Here is an 18800-nt window from a genome sequence, read left to right as displayed (position 1 = left end):
CAGAGACGAGGAATTATCCATTTATTTGTCACCATCAGTGTAGCACTTAGATTTGAATACACAATATCTGCATAGACATGCAGCTCAGAACAAGGCCAGGACGTGAGCAGTTAACGTTTCTGCAAACCACAGATATGTTGAATGTTGACATTTGTACTGACGTGGCAAATCACGTTGACCTTATGCTTATTAGCCACCTTTCAGTTCAGGAGGTTGAGGGGATACTGGTGTTACAAGACAACAAGGCCGTCAAACAGCCGACTGCAGTTGGAGTCACACTTCTGGACACTTTTTGTCACTTTCTGGCAACAAAACAAAACCAGAGAATGTCTTCCAGTAATTGGGACGTCACTGGTATGTCTCTGGCTTTCTCTGCTGAGCAGCTGCCTCCTTGCTTGGCATCCTCTGCCATCAGTGTGCAAATATGACGATAGTTGTAAAGCACTTTGAGTGGTCAGTAGACTGGAAAAGCGCTGTAGAAATCCAAGTCCATTAATTTTCCTAACACTGACGAAGTGTTTTTTTTATCCGTAAACCTCCGTAACTCGAACTTAAGCACAGCATTGTGACAAGAGGAAAAAATAAAAAATTCTACCTTAACCAATGATTAAAGGTGATATGGTAAATACAGAGTAAACGTATAAATTAACTTAGAATAAAAAAAACTCAGGTAACTCAAAATTGTACAAAAGTTCAATACTTAATACTTACTTGTACTTACAGTCTGCTTTCCGCCACTTGTCCTCTCTGATCCCTACTCTGAACATACAGTACATTTTGATCACTCGCACAGGTGCACTAGCAGAGGCAATCTTTGATTTCACCTCTCTCTGTTCATGTTTATTTGCCTCATCCTGGATGTGCCATGAAGTTGCTTGCGTATTGTCTCAGCCTCACAGATGAAAGGCCCCTGGATGTACTTATAGCAGTGCCACGGGGAGGCCAGCGAGGCTGCCAGTATGCAGCTCTGATTCCACGGCTCTCCCTGCCCGTTGATGTCAATGAGCCCAGCTTGTGGAAGCCGTGTCAAGGGACGCACTACCACACTGAAGCCAGGCATCTGCTGCAGCGTGATAGCCTTTCAGTGTATTATCACGTGAGGCTATTCTTCTTCAGCATCCTATAACAGGATTTGTAATAGATTCATAACGTGCCAGGCTAAATGATGTGTGTGTGTGTGTGTGTCTGTGAGGGGGTGCTGGCTTTGTTCCTGACTCCGTCATCTTTATGCCAGTGTACACATGATGACAGAAGCTGGGCTTCTGTGTATGGCGTCTCTCATTCACAACCTGGAACTCTGTCCCTGCAAGGATTTCAAGGGATTGTTTTTATTGACAAAGCGGGAGGAGGCAGAACACAGAGCATCTCCAGGAATGAGAAACTGTGTTCTTCAGCTATTGGTCTAGCATCTGACAGCCATTCTTTATTCAATATAATGGTCTTTATAATGTTGTTGCTTTTAACTACAGTGGATATATTTACAACTCAATGCACTGATAAGGAGTTAAATGTGTTTGAACGCACATCTTTGATCACATATTACTTCACTGCATGAACAAATTCTACTTGGTACTTTGCTAACATCCCCTCCACCTGAAGATATGAAAGTTGGGTCATAAACATGAGTATTATGACACGTATTGTAGAAATATCAATATGATATGTTATGGCACCATGCCATAACATATCATATTGGCATGGACAAATGTGAACGCATCAGCTGTTCGCAAACATGTCCACAGCCACCGTTTTATCTGGACCGGACTGTATATTGCACATTGTGTAAAACAAAAATATATACTTTTATTAAATACAAGTTGCAGATATTATCTCTAGAATTTTTATTCGTATTTTAACGCTTATTTACCATTTTTTGATTTTAGTGTCATGTGGTTTCAGTCATTTCAAGTAAACATTATTTGTATTATATCTGTATAGGGAACCAGCTGGGGTGACTTTGACACCAATTTATAATGATAGAAATAAACCCACAGATATGTAACGCTTTAAAGTTGTATTTGTCTTTCAGTACAAACATGAATAGAGACATTGGTCTCAGTATGACCCACTGTCAAAATAAAGGTGACATAAATGTGATTCAAATTTTAAATGAATAATAAGAATAAATGGTGTTTACATAGAACTACTATCACCACACACTCGTGCCCAGGCAGTAACAGCACATGATTTGGCTCCTGCAGTGCTCAGCGCTCGTACTTTTATGTGACAGGACGAGGAGTAAAACATGTGCCGCGGCCCCGTCCATGTTTTTGGAGCAGAGGAAACATCTTTTTCGACTGATTTTCCAGACGAGTTCTCCCCACTCCCATGATGGTAATTGCTGCTTGGTGCGTGACACGCAATTTTACAGTGGTATCTTGTAATAGAACATAAATTAGAGAATGGGAACATTTAATTTGGTCGTCATGAAACATTTTATTTCCCTGTTATAAAATGATGTGTTTCTGACTTTGAACATCCTCTTATCTTAGGAGGAGCCGTCAGGGTCGTTGATAGAGCACATGAGGAAGTCGGCGTTCGCTCTGTTGGTGTCGGTCTCCTTTAAAATGACTGACAGGGCACCCCTAGAAAGTACAGAACAGTTTGCTTTATTGTGTACTGTTTACATTTACATGACACAAGTTTACATTGTGGCGATGCAAGGTTTTCACCAGACTGTAGACCGCAGAATGATTTTCTCTTCAGACAGCCACTCACGGGGGAACAGTTGTTAACTGAGCTGTGCGTAAGCTATGGAAATTAACAACCTTGGTTATTGCGACGGAAACTGAATCAAGAAGTCAAGAAGTCAATGTTGACCTAAGTCATAACTGCAGACACCTCAATAAAAACAATGAAAAAAAAAAAATGCTCACAAGTATGCAGGGGTCACGTTGATCATTCAGCCCAGTCACCAGCATGAAATGTTGGCAGTAAACTTTTCTGCAAACCTGTATTGCTCACATTTGTACTCGTCAAAGACTACAGACCACATTGATTAATATTTTTTCTACAAAAAATATATATATATATATATATATATATATATATATATATATATATATATATATATATATATATATATATATATATATATATATATATATATATATATATATATATATATAAAAATTACCATAATTAAAGCACATTAAGCCTACCTAAATTTACTGTAATTTAAGTGAGTAGAAGTATTATGATACTTTGTGGGGTGTAGATGGTCCATCTGCAAATTCATCAAAGGAGCCAATCAAGTGCATCGTAGCGACAAGCAGAGTGGTGATAATGCCCCTCGGTCACTCTCTTCAAAACATTTTTTGAAAGAGAACAGAAACCGAGTCTAGCGTTTTTTTCCCTCTGACCTCTCTGCTCTCTGCCTGTGTGCTTGCCACGCTCAACCTCGCCCTCAGCATCTTTTTCAGGCGCACTCACTTCACCGCACTGCAAGCTGAATGTTGGGAAATAAATAAATAGATGCCATAGAATTCGGCTGGTCAGGTGACGAGCTAATGCCGTTGATTCTCAGGAGCAAGGGCCGTGATTAGTTCAGACACACTGGGAGGTTTCTCATTAGGATCTCCGAAACAAATGTAGCCGAGTTGATTAGGATTTGTTGTTTTCAGTGTTCGCGGTTGTGGTTTCCAATTACACTTCCGCCAAATTACAAGGCTGTTTTTGTGGTTGGGATGATGCAATTACTGTATGTTTTGGAAACCGGGACAAAGCGTTCTAATTTGTATGCGTTAGAAAAAAGGAGGGCGTTTTGGTTCGAATCAATTGGTGTGATAGTCCTAAGTGCCTACCTTGCAATTACAGCCATTCCCCAAAGAGCCACACTCAGGCTCGGTAGATTTTCCTTTACTCTCACAGCACAGCACCTTGCCAGTTGCCAGAGTTTGTCATGCTTCTTTATGCTGATCAGTGGAAGAGAATAGGTTTTGGGCTACTGTTTGGTATTCACCACAAACAAGAGCTGCCCAATCTGCATCCCCTACGCTGAATATGTAAGCGACCCGAAAAAAGCTCCCATCTTGTCAGTTCTCCAGCAGCAATGGCACTGCTGTATGCGCTCCAGACTGCTTGAAATTCCAACTAGACGTCGGTCCCTCAGGATTACTTTTATGCAGTGTAAACCCACAGAGGATCGGCTGTCATTCTACTGTACTGGCTGCTTTGTCAAAGGTCTCCTTAATCAAATAGACACCATACGTATATTCTGTCTCTAGACGCATCCATATGTATGGGTATCCATATTTGATAAATGACTTCACAGCCTTGGCAAAATAACAACATGACATTTGAATTATACACAGGGTGGCTGCTCACACATACACACATACAAACCACATTCAGCTGTTACTGAGCCAGTCAGTCAGTCAGTCTACCTCTTTTCAGATGGTTTAAGCTAAAACACAAAGTAAGCATACAAACAAGGAAATTATAAATGATTCTTATAAAGTAATTACTCTCTTTTCTTTTCCAGCAATCGTGTTTGTGAAGTGCTACGAAGCAAGATCAAGTCTCATAGCATGTCTGATAACAATGGTTCAGCAACCTTTTTCCACTGTGGAAGAGAAGTCAATGAGTTATGTGTTAAATAACTGATGATGTTGTGTGTTATTAATCCCCTTTCCATTACAAGGTGTGATGATTATACCGTTTTTTCAAATTGTCAAGTCAAGGTGTTCCTCCCAAACTACAACTCACAATAATAATACATTTTATTAAGATGGTACTTTTTCATGGTTGTCAAAGACACTTTCCTAATTTACGTTAAAAAAAGAAACCAACACATGACAATATGGAGAGAAAAAAAACACATCGTTGGAGAAGTTCTGAAAAAGTGGGCTTAATAAATGCCTGCAAGAATTGAAAACAATAAATAAAATTGGTATTATTACATAAGGGCGTCCCTTGTGTCACAAGTCATGACAATTGTGGTGACCAGTGCACATTTCTGTATCACCGCTGTGTTGTCAGCAGTGTCATGGCTGTGTGCCAAGGTATTCATCATCAAAGTCACAAATCCACCATATTTTCATTACAATTGAGTTACCTCATTTCAATATACTATCCCGCCCCACCCTGCTGACATTTAAGCCAATACTAAAGTTGGATTTACTGTATTTAGGTCTCCACCCCATCCTCCACCTGTACCACTGCTGCTACAGATGTGGAAACCTCCAACTCATGTGATCAGTTGATACACCCCGTAATAATGCTAATGCAATAGAAACTCCACTGCCAACGGCGGATTAACGGGAGCTTCAGATGAGTCTGGCACATCTTGATCCTTATCCTTTGCCCTTAATCATTTGGTGTGCAGAACATGGGATAGTTGGCCGGCCGGCAGACTGCAGCTGTTGGCTGGATGGCTAGCATACAGCAGCAGACAGTAAACTGGAGTCCCTCAGAGTAAACTGCAAAGCACTAGCAGGTAATCACTGGTTAGCATTCAACCTCTTCCTAGCTAATACCACCATTTGATCACATCCAGTGTGTTTTACTTCCAGGTTTAAATAAATGTGTCTAAGACATGTGTTATTTTAGAACTAATTTTTGCCTTCTCTATCGTCAAGAGTAACACTATCACAGAGTAACGTTGGCTAGGAAGTGGTAGGATGCTAACGTTAGCTGCTAAGCTAATGGGTCATTAAATATGCTGTTTTACCTTGAAAAATGGCCCGATGTTCCTCTGTATTGTCACTATCCACTGTCTTTCAGTTTCTGATCAATTGAGATGCAATGAAATGATAACAATTCATCAGATTCCTTACCTTCATACAGCCTGAAATCTAAGACGCAGCAGTGCAACATTTGAGTTTACTACCCTGTGAGTGATGTCGGAGGAAAAATTGCCACTGTGTGAATATGGTCAAATACCAAAACCCAATACAGAAAGAGTAAAAACAGAACTTTTCATCATTGTATCACCTTCACACGCTCTTAACTGGTACTTGTTTTGCACTGCAGCAAAATTACCTAATTATGACAATGGCATTAATCACTGTCAGCAGATTAGGTGAATTTAAGTATTACTGTGTTCACACTCTTGGGGGGCAATTTAGGCATGACAAACACTGCTCTGACGTGTTTGTAATCCTCATACAACAAATTCAAACGTGTTAAAGTTCAGAGTGTTTACATTTTTGCCATAGGAAAAAAAAAGGGCGACCACTGCTCTGTGAATCATCCTGCTCCACTGACTGGCATAATATGCTTTTGGAAAGAGTCATTTACGTGTGACAGACATCCTAAATGCTAGATTAGAGAACCGTGCCTTATCTAAAAGGAACTAAAAAGGGAATGAAAAGCCTTCCAGTTAAATCATTCTCTCCCTGCAGGATACCCTTCAAGCCCTGTTATTTTTATCTTATATTCTGACAGACTAGGAGATTATGTGTAATTATGAAGATAAGAGAAATTAAAGGTCTCTGTTCCTATTGACCTGCCTAATGCAGTGGACTGAAAATCTGGGTCCCTGAAAGCTTGTTTGCGAGTGGTGGATGTGCATTATCATGACATATTATGAGATATGCTTTCAATCAGCATTTCTCTCTCTCTCTCTCTCTCTCTCTCTCTCTCTTTTATCTGGCGCTGGCTTGTCTCTGCGAATGAAATGATAAACAAACAGAACACCTCATCTGGAACATGAAATAGAGTGCATGAAAGCTGGGATGACAGTAATGTAAGATTTCTCATGCAATATTGGTTAAAGTGTTTTTTGTTTTTTTTGTTTTGTTTTTTTTTTCTCCAAATGGTCAGTGCAGCAATGGTGCTTTCCTCTAATTTGATTGACCATCCAAGCAAATAAGAGCTTAAAAACAAAACCAGAGGGGAAGGGCACTGTGACACATCTCTACTGGTGTTGTTATTTTCTTCAAAAAGTGCTGGTGTACTACATATTTAATTTGCCAGCAATAATTCCAGCCCTTAAATCCAGAGGAGACTCTATACTACAGTGCATGCACAAAAGGCGCTCCAATATTGCAGGGTGAAGTCATTTATTATGCATACTTTGCTTCCTGCTGTTCACATAAATTAGTGTTTTATCTCACAGGGAGCCCAGATAAGGAAGGCTTCATAAAGAAACTGTATATACTGTGTATTCTACATGTCTGCAAATCCAATACAAAACGTGCTGCAGCTGACTGATGAAGTCCCACCCCTACTTTTTTTTTTTTTTAAACAATTGTCAGTAGGATCATCTCACGCTATTGTCAGGGCTGACCCAATTTTTTTGTTTGTTGCTATGGTAATCAATGCCAAAATTTGCTATTTGAATACTCCCACTGGGGAGGGAGGGAGGGCAACATACTCTACTGTTCAACACAAGGCAGTGAACATAGCTTTGTACTCGATGTTTGCTTAGCAAGGAAGCAAGGGCCCAAGGTTAGATCTGGATATTGGATGAATCACTAACAGTCACCTCTTTTTCTCATAGTTTAGATGACACAATGCTACGAGTCGATAAAAATCCAGAAACAATCTCAGGTTTGTACTGTACCCGTGTGTAGAGCATAAAGTCCTTGTTTAATCTTACATGTCGAGGTTTGTGCCACTCAGATTGTGCCATAAAAGCTCCCTAAAATCCTGAGGGGATTCCTTGCATTTTCCTAATCAGAAATGGACACTCGTGACAAAGATCATGGCTAATTTATAATGCAGTCTTTGCCTAAAAAGGAAGTGTAACAGGTAAAAAGCTGAATTTGGTTGGAAGCAACCGATGGCAACACAGATTTGAATCCCTACACAGAAGCCTGCAGGAAACAGAACTTCATCAGAGGCAGCATCTACCCACTGGATGAAGGCTCGTTAGATAATAGTTCAGCCACAGACGATTATGTCAAGGAACTGACAATCCACCAGTGATGCAATCTCTGATTGCAAAAGAAGCTGGGGCGCTGTGTATAACATCATTTTTTCTTTAACTTGTACATGTGATGTCAATGATCCTGAATGCAGTCAGTATCATCAAACCTGTTTTAAATAATCTAATGAGAATGATGAGCAGTGATTGTATCAGATTAAAATGACATGAAAATTGCAATGTGTTGACTTGCTGGATCACACCATGGATGTTGCAGTTAAGTGGTTTCTCTTCTGTCCGTGTTCAGGTTGTTCATTGATGCTGATTCTGGCTTTGCTGTGTTTTAGATCCTGGGTCTGCACATAAAGTTTGGTGCATCTATCTGAGGATTAAACTTTCAAGTTTTCTGTTTAACTTTGGGTTTCTAATTTAGTTTTACATCAAGATATGGTAGTGGAGAACAGAATACTTTACTTATTATGATCTTATCTCGTTCTTTTTTTTAAAATTTTGAATTGAAACCATTGAATTTGTGAGAAAGTTACCCTGCCTTTAATCCCAAGGTGTCAGTATTTGAAGAATTTGGAATGAGACTCAAAAATCAACTTTCGTACAAAGTGGATGCTCACGCACCATCAACTGTGATAAACTAAACTGAATTAACAGCACTGAACTAACGTGTTGTGTTTAAAAATGAAAGACAAGGTGATTCTTCAATTTTCTTAAGATTATGGCTAAATAACTGCAATGTCAGTTTAATATATAACTATAACAACATATTTTACCCACACCATGTATCTTGCTCTATGTGCTGACCTGAGCGTGACAACATGTCACTTGGTACTTTCCCCTGTGCTGTATCTGATGGTTTCACAACCTGCTGTCTGGGGTTAGGGTTAGGGTTCCTCTTCCTACTTTCAGTATCATTTCATTTATACAGTGCAAAACTTAGACCTTGGGCACCCATCCGGGTGCTTGAGCTCTCTCCTCAGTTAAAACTGGATTGCTCTGTAAACTTACTCCTTGATGTGTAACCTCAAAAATAGTTTGTGTCAGAATCTGTTTAACTCTCATGTTGAATCCCTGAATCCCTGTCAGTTAGTCCAAATAAAACTTGAGAGTGTTTTTATCAGATTTCTGACGAAATAAATCAAGAATGATGTCCTTGTGTGCAAATATAATGAATCTTGTGTATCATCTCATGTACACATTTGTACAAACTAATTTAAGTTAGTGACGAACACCTTTATATTTGGATTGGCAGCAAAAGAGCTCCTAATTTATATTGTCCTTGTCACATCTCCTTAGGTGGATGAAGGGGCTGAGAACGGCTTCAAAGTGTTCCATGTAATTCGGAGCACAGGCCTGTCACTTACAGGTGATTCATTTGAATTTGGAGGAGGATGACTGTCCTGCCTACACCTCTTAATTTCTAACTTTTAAACTGATGTTAGAAGCTTCTGTCCTCATGAAATGCAAAAAAAAAAAAGAAAAAAAAATGTGAAAAAGAGGAACTCCTGAAACTCTTGCCGCATTAGGTGTCTTTCCTTCAGCTTGAGCACATTGTTACAGCACAACACATTCTTCACCAGTCACTGCTGGTGAAGAATGTTTGGTGCTGGCTGTTTGTGACCCAGATTTGCCACGAGACATTCCTTCACAAAGTCACGGATGCTGACACAATGGGACGACTTGTTCGCAAAACATTTAATGTAAGTGCTCAATAAAGGGTTCGAAATGAGTAGCATAACCTTGGCCACTGTGATGATTTTCAACAGGTGCCTTCTTCCATAAAGCATAAAGGACACAAAGGCATTACCTTACTGACAAGGTCAACTCTCCCTTTTGAATCTAGTCTGTCACCTAAGTACCTTCTTTGTCTGGACTTAACATGTAAACATGGACCTGAGAGATGGAAGAAAGGGGACATGAGACCAACCATCAGAACACTGACTCAGTTATTTCATTATTATGTTCATTTAAAATGGAAAGAAAAAATAAATAATTAAATAAATAAAAACTTGTATCTAATAATCATTACAGTATTCCTCAAAAAAGCATTTTTTCAACTTCGGGAAACACTCAAATTCTTTTTTTCTGATGTGTCAGGGGGGAAAAAAAAATAGAGAACTTGCATTAGTCATTCTGCTATTGTGAGCCTGTCAACCTTACTGTCAGCCTCCACTGCAGCATCAAGCTAGCTTAGCGTGCAAGAAGAAAAGACATAAATCAGAGGACTCTGTCAATCAAGGATTGCTCTTTGAAAATTATTTTACTTTAACTCTTCACGCACAAACAGCAACACACGCACACACACACACACACACACACACACACACACACACACACACACACACACACACACACACACACAAACATGAACACCACCACCACCACCACCAACTCTTTTGAAGCAACACAAAGGCACAGTCCTCATCCAAGAAGGCTCATTTCCTGCAGATACCTGTGGGCTCGGAGGAAAAGAGAGAGTTTAAACTTAGTGTACTGTGATGACGCAGTTTTTATCAACTGCAACCGCCGTTGTGAGGGCTGATCTGAGCGTCTGATAGCACCCACCAGTCTTGCGCCCCTCTTTGTCTCACAAAAAAATGCGATAGCCCACCCTCCCAGAACCCCTTTTAGTGAAAAGCTGGAACCGGGGTGAAAGGGAAGGAGGTCGGTCGGGGGGGTTAAGAGGAGGGGAGGGAGCATAGAGAAACATAAACCCAAGATGCAGACTGCTTTTTTACCCAATCCTTGCCCGGAGCAAGGTCCCCTTTCACCCAACAACCTCCTTCTGTAAAGCTTCCAGCCTCCCCCCCCCCTCCCCGTATGCTATCCTTAACCCCTCCTTCCTCTGGGAAATCCATTCAGCAACAGCCCAGCAGCGGCATGAATGCGAGGATGTGCCGGGGTGGCCACTCAAAGTATATCATTTACATGTGTAGGGAGCACCCATCCACAAGATTCAGCCTATAGGGCCTTTATGTTTCCTTTTCCACTCCGTTCAGTGTCAGGGTTTTCAGTGCGACTGGCCCATCTTTCATGGCTCATTGGAGCCTTGAACTGTCTGAAAAGGAGGTATTTCAAACTCTGTAATGCAGAAAAGAGATCCTTGGGCATCTCTTTGTATGAATAATCCATGTGTGTTTAGGGGTGTGGGTGATAAAGAGAGGCTTTGTTTGAATGCCTGCCCCATAAAGCATTCGGACGGTGAAATAAAAGGATGTTTGCACAAATGCTCAGATGTCAGGATGATGGAGAGAGGTTTCACAGAGCTAATATTGTCTTGCATGTGTGGTTGGTTCATGTTTTTGGATACATTTTGTATTTTTATTATTTATTGCATACAAACAGAATTATACACAAGGTTGGAAATGGGCCAGCAGATAGGAAAGCCACTCCAGCAGTGACAGATTAGCTTAGATTTTTAAAACCAAATGCATGAATCAGCAATATATATATATATGATATTTTTTAGTCTGATTTAACAATGCTTTCAGTGAATGTACCGAATGCTCACCCTGGGCTGAATGCCTTGAGCACTAGATGTTCCTTCCATCTTCTCCATCCTCTGTTGTATTTCCATTTGCTGCTATGGCAACATTGCAGGACTAAACAATCAACCTCAGTCAATGCTTAGTTTGACTACCATAGCTGCAGAGAAGGTGATCTTGCAGGCTATAGTTTGCTTTATTATCTCTGTTTAAGTAAGCTGAGTGAAAATGCTTTGTTTCTAATCAAACCAGCCTAGATTCAATATAAATAACAATATTCATATTCATGGCCTGAAGAGGTGTATTTGCAGCCATTCCATCAACATCAATAAGTCATGGCCATATAGACATAGGCGTGGATATGTTCCTCTGGTAAAGTTATGTTAATCTATGGCTGAGGGAAAGCAGCAGGTTTCAGTCTTGCTAAAGTGTGATAAACACTTAAACCACATGTGAATTGCTGTTTTTTTCTACAAGTGCAAATCCCCTGAGAGAGCCCGCCTGGCATATGTGCAGACAGTATACCGTTAGACGCAACAGTCATGTCCGTTGCCTGGGGTGAGCGTATTCTTATCTGGCTCTTTGGTGCTTAAACTGATTAAAAAAATAATTAAAAAAAAAAAAAAAAAAATATATATATATATATATATATATATATATATATATATATATATACATATATATATATATATATATATATATATATATGTATATAAACACAGTGTGCTAATTAGCATAGCTGACTTAATGATGAATAAAAAATCTAGAAGGCTGTTTTAATTTTTTTCCCCTCCTCCTGGCAGTCACACTTGATCCTCAGCGTATGTCTGCTTACTTTGATGGGTAGAAATTCTGCCTCTGCTTTTTTTTTTTTTTTTTTCAAAGCAACTTTGGAATCTCTCCACTGCACTGAAGCTTTATGAACACCCACATATGCAGACTCACACACACACACACACACACAAACACACGCACACACACAAACTGTGTCACTAAAATGTTTCCACCTGCTCTCAGTTCCTGCTACTTTTGTGCGTGCTGTGCTATACCTTCAGGGCCGGTTTATGTCAAACATTCACAAATTTGCCCAAAAAAAAAAAAAAAAAAAAAAAAAAAAATCCCTCTGCTACTTTATGAAACTAGAAAACTTACATCGAAGCAACAGAACCGCAGGACTTTGTTATGCTTCAAACCACGCGAGAGGATAGAAAGCATCTATTGTGTGGATGTCTGTGATTGGAGCGTCCTTTGTGTTGCAGTATGTATCTGTAATTAACAAATGATCATGGCGGTGGCAGTGTGTTGATTGTTGCAGCTGCAGTGGTTTTGTCGCTGAAATGCAACAAACGCAAAGAGCAACTGTGGTCGAGGATTTGGAGACAGGTGCACACACACAAACACACACACACACTGCAAACTGAAACTTGGAGATGAAGCATATTTTATTAATTCCTACCAGATGCCGACTAGGAGAGCTTGTGTCACCTCTGATAATAAAGACACAAACTTTCCAGACAGGGCCTCACAAAGAGAGTGACAACTCTGGGCTATACAGCAACATATGAGATCAATACTTAATAGTGCATGTGCTGTCAGGACAGTGTTACTGCCTTATTTCTTTTGACATTTTTCAGACAGCAGCACAGTGTGAACCAGTGATAGGCCTTCACTTTTTTTTTTTATTTCCTGTGTATTTAGAAACTTGTAGGATGACTTTTTGAAACACATCCAACAGGGATGACAACTGAGATTTTGTCAGAGAACACGTTTGTTTTTCTTTTTTTGTTCGACATCGCTGTTCAAGAATAAGCGCCCAGCTGAACTCAAACAGTGAAGCCGTCCTGCCTCTCAGGGTCACTTTGTTCTCGTCTGTGTTGGTTGACCTATCGCTGGCTGGTGGCTCATTTTCGTCCGCTCCACTCCCCGTCCACGCTTTTGTTCCTTTGTGATATCGTCTGCCTCATCTTTCACCGCCGCATTGATCTTCCTCTCACCGGCTGCAGCGGCATCCTGGTAAAATGATCTCGCTAAAAATAGCAACAAATAACATTTGAGTGTAGGTTTTTTTTTTTTTTTTTTGTTTCAACATCCTGCCAAAGACGATGAAAGGGGAATGGAAGGAGAGGGATTTGAGAAAAAAGGGGCATTTTTCTAATGAGTTATTTGAAATCTGAGAAAAAAAATGTCATAAGTCACTTTTATTTTGAGTTGAAGTTGAGTTTGTATACACGCACACGGCACAATAGCAATTAATGGCTCGGCTTTATTTTCTAAACATACAGCTAAAACCACGGCACATTGACCCCCTATTTTCAGTGAGATGGGATCTCAAGTTTCTGGCTTGTGGTCATGTGAGCGAGAGGACCATGTGGGAGTCGCTTCAGCTCCCCGTGGGAGGAAACACTCAAATATGCTGCCAACTTCCTGCAGATGCCCTCCCTCTCTCCCACTCTTCATCATGACTACCATCTAGGCATTTATGAAAGCTGTACTGTCAGATATGGACGCAGGGGTCACTGGAGGCTTCGGGGCATCTCCACTGTCGGAATACAGAGAGCCTTGAAAAAGCGGCTGGCCACACAATTCCTACTGGGCAAACCTGTCGATATCAATCTTTACTTAAGAATGAGGTCCTCTCTCTCAATTTCTGGCTCTCTGCGATAAGGATATAAATATAGTTTTCCTTTTTTTTTTTTTTTTCCTGTGGAACCTCTGTGGTCACCTGTTTATGGCAGCTACTACAGCACAGGGCTGCTCATATGTGAATCATTTTACTCATTTAATTGCCATGTCCTGTGTGTAAATATTGCACTGAGATGATATTTAGGGATGACATTACATGAGCAGAAATGCCCATACAGAAATCTGTGCAGGGACAGGCTTCAGCTCCTCATGATCCTGAAAAGGGCAATCAGTTGACAAAAAAGATGGACGCGAACACAAACTGAACTGGTTGTTAAGTGATTCCACATGTGGACTGGACCTAATGGCTCGGGAGCTCAGAGGAAGGTGAGGCTCGAGCAGGTGAAAACCACGGATGTTAGCTGGCTTCCGGATTGGTCACTAATATATCTGGTCACATTTCTTCATTTGAATCTTTCAACCCAGGGACGCCGCTACAATTCAAAAAGTTGTTTGCACAACCAACCAGGCAGAAAAGAAAAGAAATATATTGTCAAGAGATGCGTGCAAAGAGAAACGGGTTGCAATGTATTGTGGAATAGCGGTCGGCCTTATCATATCAGAATATTTGAATGAAAAGTGAGTATGTTTTAATACAGCAAGGACATCACAGGGCTTCACGGAACACATTGGGTAACTGACATGAACGCAGAGATAAGTACGGACTTCAAAATAAAACAAAAAAATAAGAAAACTAAATACAAAAAAAAAAATAACAGGTGTGTCTTCTGCTGCAGGTTCTCTACAGTTCTTGAAGCTCCTGTTTGTATAAGAGAGTTCATATTTGAGTCTCATATCCACCTCGTCAAATAATGACACTTTGGGTTTTCTCAGTTTGTCAAACGCTTTTGGATGGTTGCCGACCTACAGTCTCAACACTAATCCCTAAACTTTGGAACTCCCTTTGGACTTAAAGCTCCTCTTGGTAAAATAGTAATTCTGACATTTGGGATTTAAAAGCACAATCTTATTTAAGCCTCGATTGCTGTGCCTTCACTCTAGTAAGGTCTCAGCACAAAAACATGCTTTGGTTCGAAATTCATGTTTTGGTCACAGCAAACACAACTGGTGATGTCCAAGGTCTTGTTAAAAACACAAGGTTTTTGTTTGCTACAAACAAGGCTGTAGATTGTCCTGAGGTCCCTTTAAAAACTCTCTCTGGTTTCACACAAATGTTGAAATGCTGCAACGTCAGCACCGTCCTCTCAACTCCCAGACATGAGTGTCAGGCCAGACACATGTAATGCCAACACAAGTTTTGTGGAAATGTCAATGGTTTGTTGTCTATGACTTGTACACATTTGAACTTGTGCGGTTTGCAGAACTGTAACTGCCAACATCTGGGTCGCTAGACACCAAGTGAACAGTTTCTCCAACTTTCCAGTGTCTTTCCACTTTTATTTTATTTTTTTTTTATCTCGCCAAAGTGCCTCTCGGGAGCTGTCACCTCAGTCCTTAAACTCGGATTCTGACATTCTTGTTGAAGGATATGGCAGTTTAGCAATGTTTATCATTTCTAGTTGTCAATCAAATACTGTTTCGAAGGGTTAATTGGACGAGACAGCTCCTTTCATGGAAAAGTGAATTCGGCACAAGCTAGGAAGATGCTCCGAAGACTGTGACCTTGTCAGCAGTGGCGGTGAGTGAGGAATGATGGACTGCGGTGACATGCGAGGCCCTCAGGATGCTCACAGCTCAAGTCGAGTCGCTACACATTCAGAAATGGTGCGTGCCCTTGTTTTGCACAAAGCTCAATGTGCCTCATGGATGTTATTTGGCTTCAGTGTGTGTGTGTGTGTGTGTGTGTGTGTGTGTGTGTGTGTGTGTGTGTGTGTGTGTGTGTGCACGTGCATGCACGTTTCTGTGTGAGCGTCTAGCCTGCAGAGGAGGCTGATCAGGCCTTGAGAATATCCTCTGTGACAGCACATCAGGACTAGCCTCTCTCTCCTCTGACATCCCCCTCTCATTACCGCACTGCAACTCCTCGACTGTTCATTCATTGTGCTTTGTCCAAGTCCCTGTCTCGGAGGGGGATGATGTGACAGCCCACGAGCTCTGCGAATTTAGAGGCTTACCAAAGGGAGGGCTGGAAAGATTCAGTGTATGTACAAAAAAAAGAGTGGGAACACATATACAAGTACGAGGTTCTTCTGGGTCCATAGAAGTTTATGTTTCATTCTTTTATGACTCCGGTTGGAGAGGGAAAAACTCGTGACTGCATAAGATCATTTTCATCCTATGATGAAATTATTGCCGGAAGGTGGCAATGATTTCCAGGATGCTAATTGCTAAAAGTAATAATGCAAAAAGTACAGACATAGTTGTCGATGATAATTGAGCCGCATATCATTATGCATTCATGATGGCAAAGTGTATATTACGCTAATTTGGATTGTATGTGCAACTGTGTAAATTTGAGCAAAAGCCTCTCAAATGAAGATGAAGGGAATGATTATCGTTTTGAGTTGCTAAGTGATCTCAGGCATCAGATGGTGTTGAGCTAGAGACCGAAGTGTTACTCAAATTAAATACAATTCACATCACATCTCTTACCTTGTCACAATATCTAAAGCCTGCACACAATCTGTCTTGTCATTTCTGGAGCTACACTTCAGTCAACATTTCCCTTGAAATGATTTTGAACAACATCCTTGAATGAATGTTTATACAACTAATTTGTTTTGCCAGCCGTTTAAAGGAAACTTATTTCAATTCGATTTTCAATTCAGTTCAGTTCAATTCAAGTGGCTTTATTGGCATGACTACATACAATACAATGTTGCCTAATGCATCTTAACACAAACCTTAAGAGTAATAATGAACATAAATAGACAAAATAAACAGTAACAGAAGAAAAGGGAACATTTTAGTTCATGTATGAGAAGATTGTGGATGTAGTTGAATATAAAAGTAAACTTGCATGTTTTGTCAGCACAGTTGCCAGGATACAATGAGTTCGAGTCACAATAGCTTTTTTTTTTTTTTTTTTTGTTTAGGACACCTGGGGATATTTTCAGCGTTTTTTGAGGCAACCAAAACAGGCTGTTTTTCAAGGAAAGTCAAACCATCTCCATGTGCAGTTGTGCCATACCTTTAAGCCAAATTGTGATCTTTTCCTAACCCTAACTAAGTGATTTTTGTACCTAAACCTGACCAGAGCATTAGCACAGCGTTGTGACGAGAGACAAATTAAAAAAAAACAAAAAAAAACAAAACAACCAAAACAAATGAAAGGAAAGGAAAGTAGTGAAATAAATAAAAAGTTCAGTTGTAATGTACCTGTGGCAGGAACATACTTGGCTAACATTTATTCTGGTGATTGGGTTCATGGCATCAAGCATCAGGGTACATTTTTTTCAGTATTTAACCAAACAACAATATAACAATGAAAATGTTGATCATGGATGTGAATGTTGTATGGAACACAAATTAAATATATTTTCAGTCAATGTTTTGCAGAAGCATCATGTTATCTTCCATATGTATGCTTAAAAATATCTATTTTAGGGCCTCATTTCATTCATGACCTTGTAAAATATATTTTTTTCAATGAATTTGAAAAACGAATAGTGACATCATCAAACTACATATTTTGTCCGATCAGCTATCAGAAATCAAAACATTAAATTACACAATAAAAGCTTTAAATCCTCACATCTGTATGAGTTACATGGGTAAGTATTTTATCGTCAAGATTTGTTTGTAATGAATAATCCATCAATGGACACAATTTTGCTGTGCGATTCTATACTTGAACATTTGGAAAGATGGATAATCGGCGAAGGTTAATGTCGGTTTTGTGCATTGTGTGAATACATTTGAATTTCTGACACCTTACAAACTAATTTGTATTCAATTTGCATATTTCCAACTATATCAAATGGAAACAGAGTAAACAACTGCATACCCTTAACAGGCACTCGTGGTATACTTGGCACTGTCTTCACATCAAAAATAATTGTCACTCCAACAGCACAGGACCAAATAATTGTCCTCTTGAATTGATTGTGTCTGATTACCCGCAGGTGTGGATAATGAGCACACCCCTCTTCCATCCAGCACTGATTGGATTAAGGCTTATTGGTTTAGAGGGGTTACCAGCTTTGCATTGATACACTGCAGATATAAAATAATACTGAATGCCCACCACTAATGAAAATGTCAGTCAACTGCCTGTGTGATTTACTAGATTCAAATAATAGATTAAATGATATATAAGACCAGTAATTTCTATACCATATCAAGCTGTAATACTATGGTCAGCAAACCAGTTACTATTTGCTCTGGCACGGTGGGTAGGTTCCAAGTCCTGCTGAAAAAGGGAGTCAGCATCTAACTGGTTTGCTGACCCTGGTATTACCATACTTGATTGGCCAGTCAACTCGCCTGACCTGACCTACTGTCAAGAGGAAGATGAGAGACACCAGATCCGACAATACAGATGAACTGACGGCCACTATTGAAGCAACCTTGGTTTCCATAGAATCTCAGCAGTGCCACTGATGCTGTTATTTGTGCAAAAGTAGTCCGGACCACGTATTGAGTGCAATGAATGAACGTACTTCTCAAAAGGCTGACAATTCTGAAATTGTAATCTTTTTTTTTTTTTTTTTTTTTTTAATTGGTCTTATGTCATAATCTAACATTTTTGAGATACTATTTTGATTTTCATTAGCTGTAAACCATAATCATCAAGATTATAACAAAAAAAATGCTTGACATATATCACTTTATGTGCAATAGATCCAGAATATTTGAAAGTTTGACTTTTTAAATTAAATTAAGGGAAACAATTAACTTTTCCATGTTAT

General features: G+C 39.8%; 1 long non-coding RNA gene across 1 annotated transcript; it reads right to left on the bottom strand.

Moving 5' to 3' along the window:
• Positions 1-13064: 13064 nt before the first annotated feature.
• LOC119018526 lies at positions 13065-17952 on the bottom strand. Its single transcript, XR_005074778.1, has 2 exons — positions 17897-17952; positions 13065-13334 (listed from the first exon to the last, which is right to left on the bottom strand). It is a non-coding gene; the product is annotated as an uncharacterized LOC119018526 (long non-coding RNA).
• Positions 17953-18800: the final 848 nt, after the last annotated feature.

Source organism: Acanthopagrus latus, chromosome 4, assembly GCF_904848185.1.
Source record: "Acanthopagrus latus isolate v.2019 chromosome 4, fAcaLat1.1, whole genome shotgun sequence".
Classification (NCBI taxonomy): Eukaryota; Metazoa; Chordata; class Actinopteri; order Spariformes; family Sparidae; genus Acanthopagrus; species Acanthopagrus latus.
The sequence above is the reverse complement of the archived record's forward strand: the minus strand, read 5'-3'. Positions and strand labels throughout refer to the sequence as shown.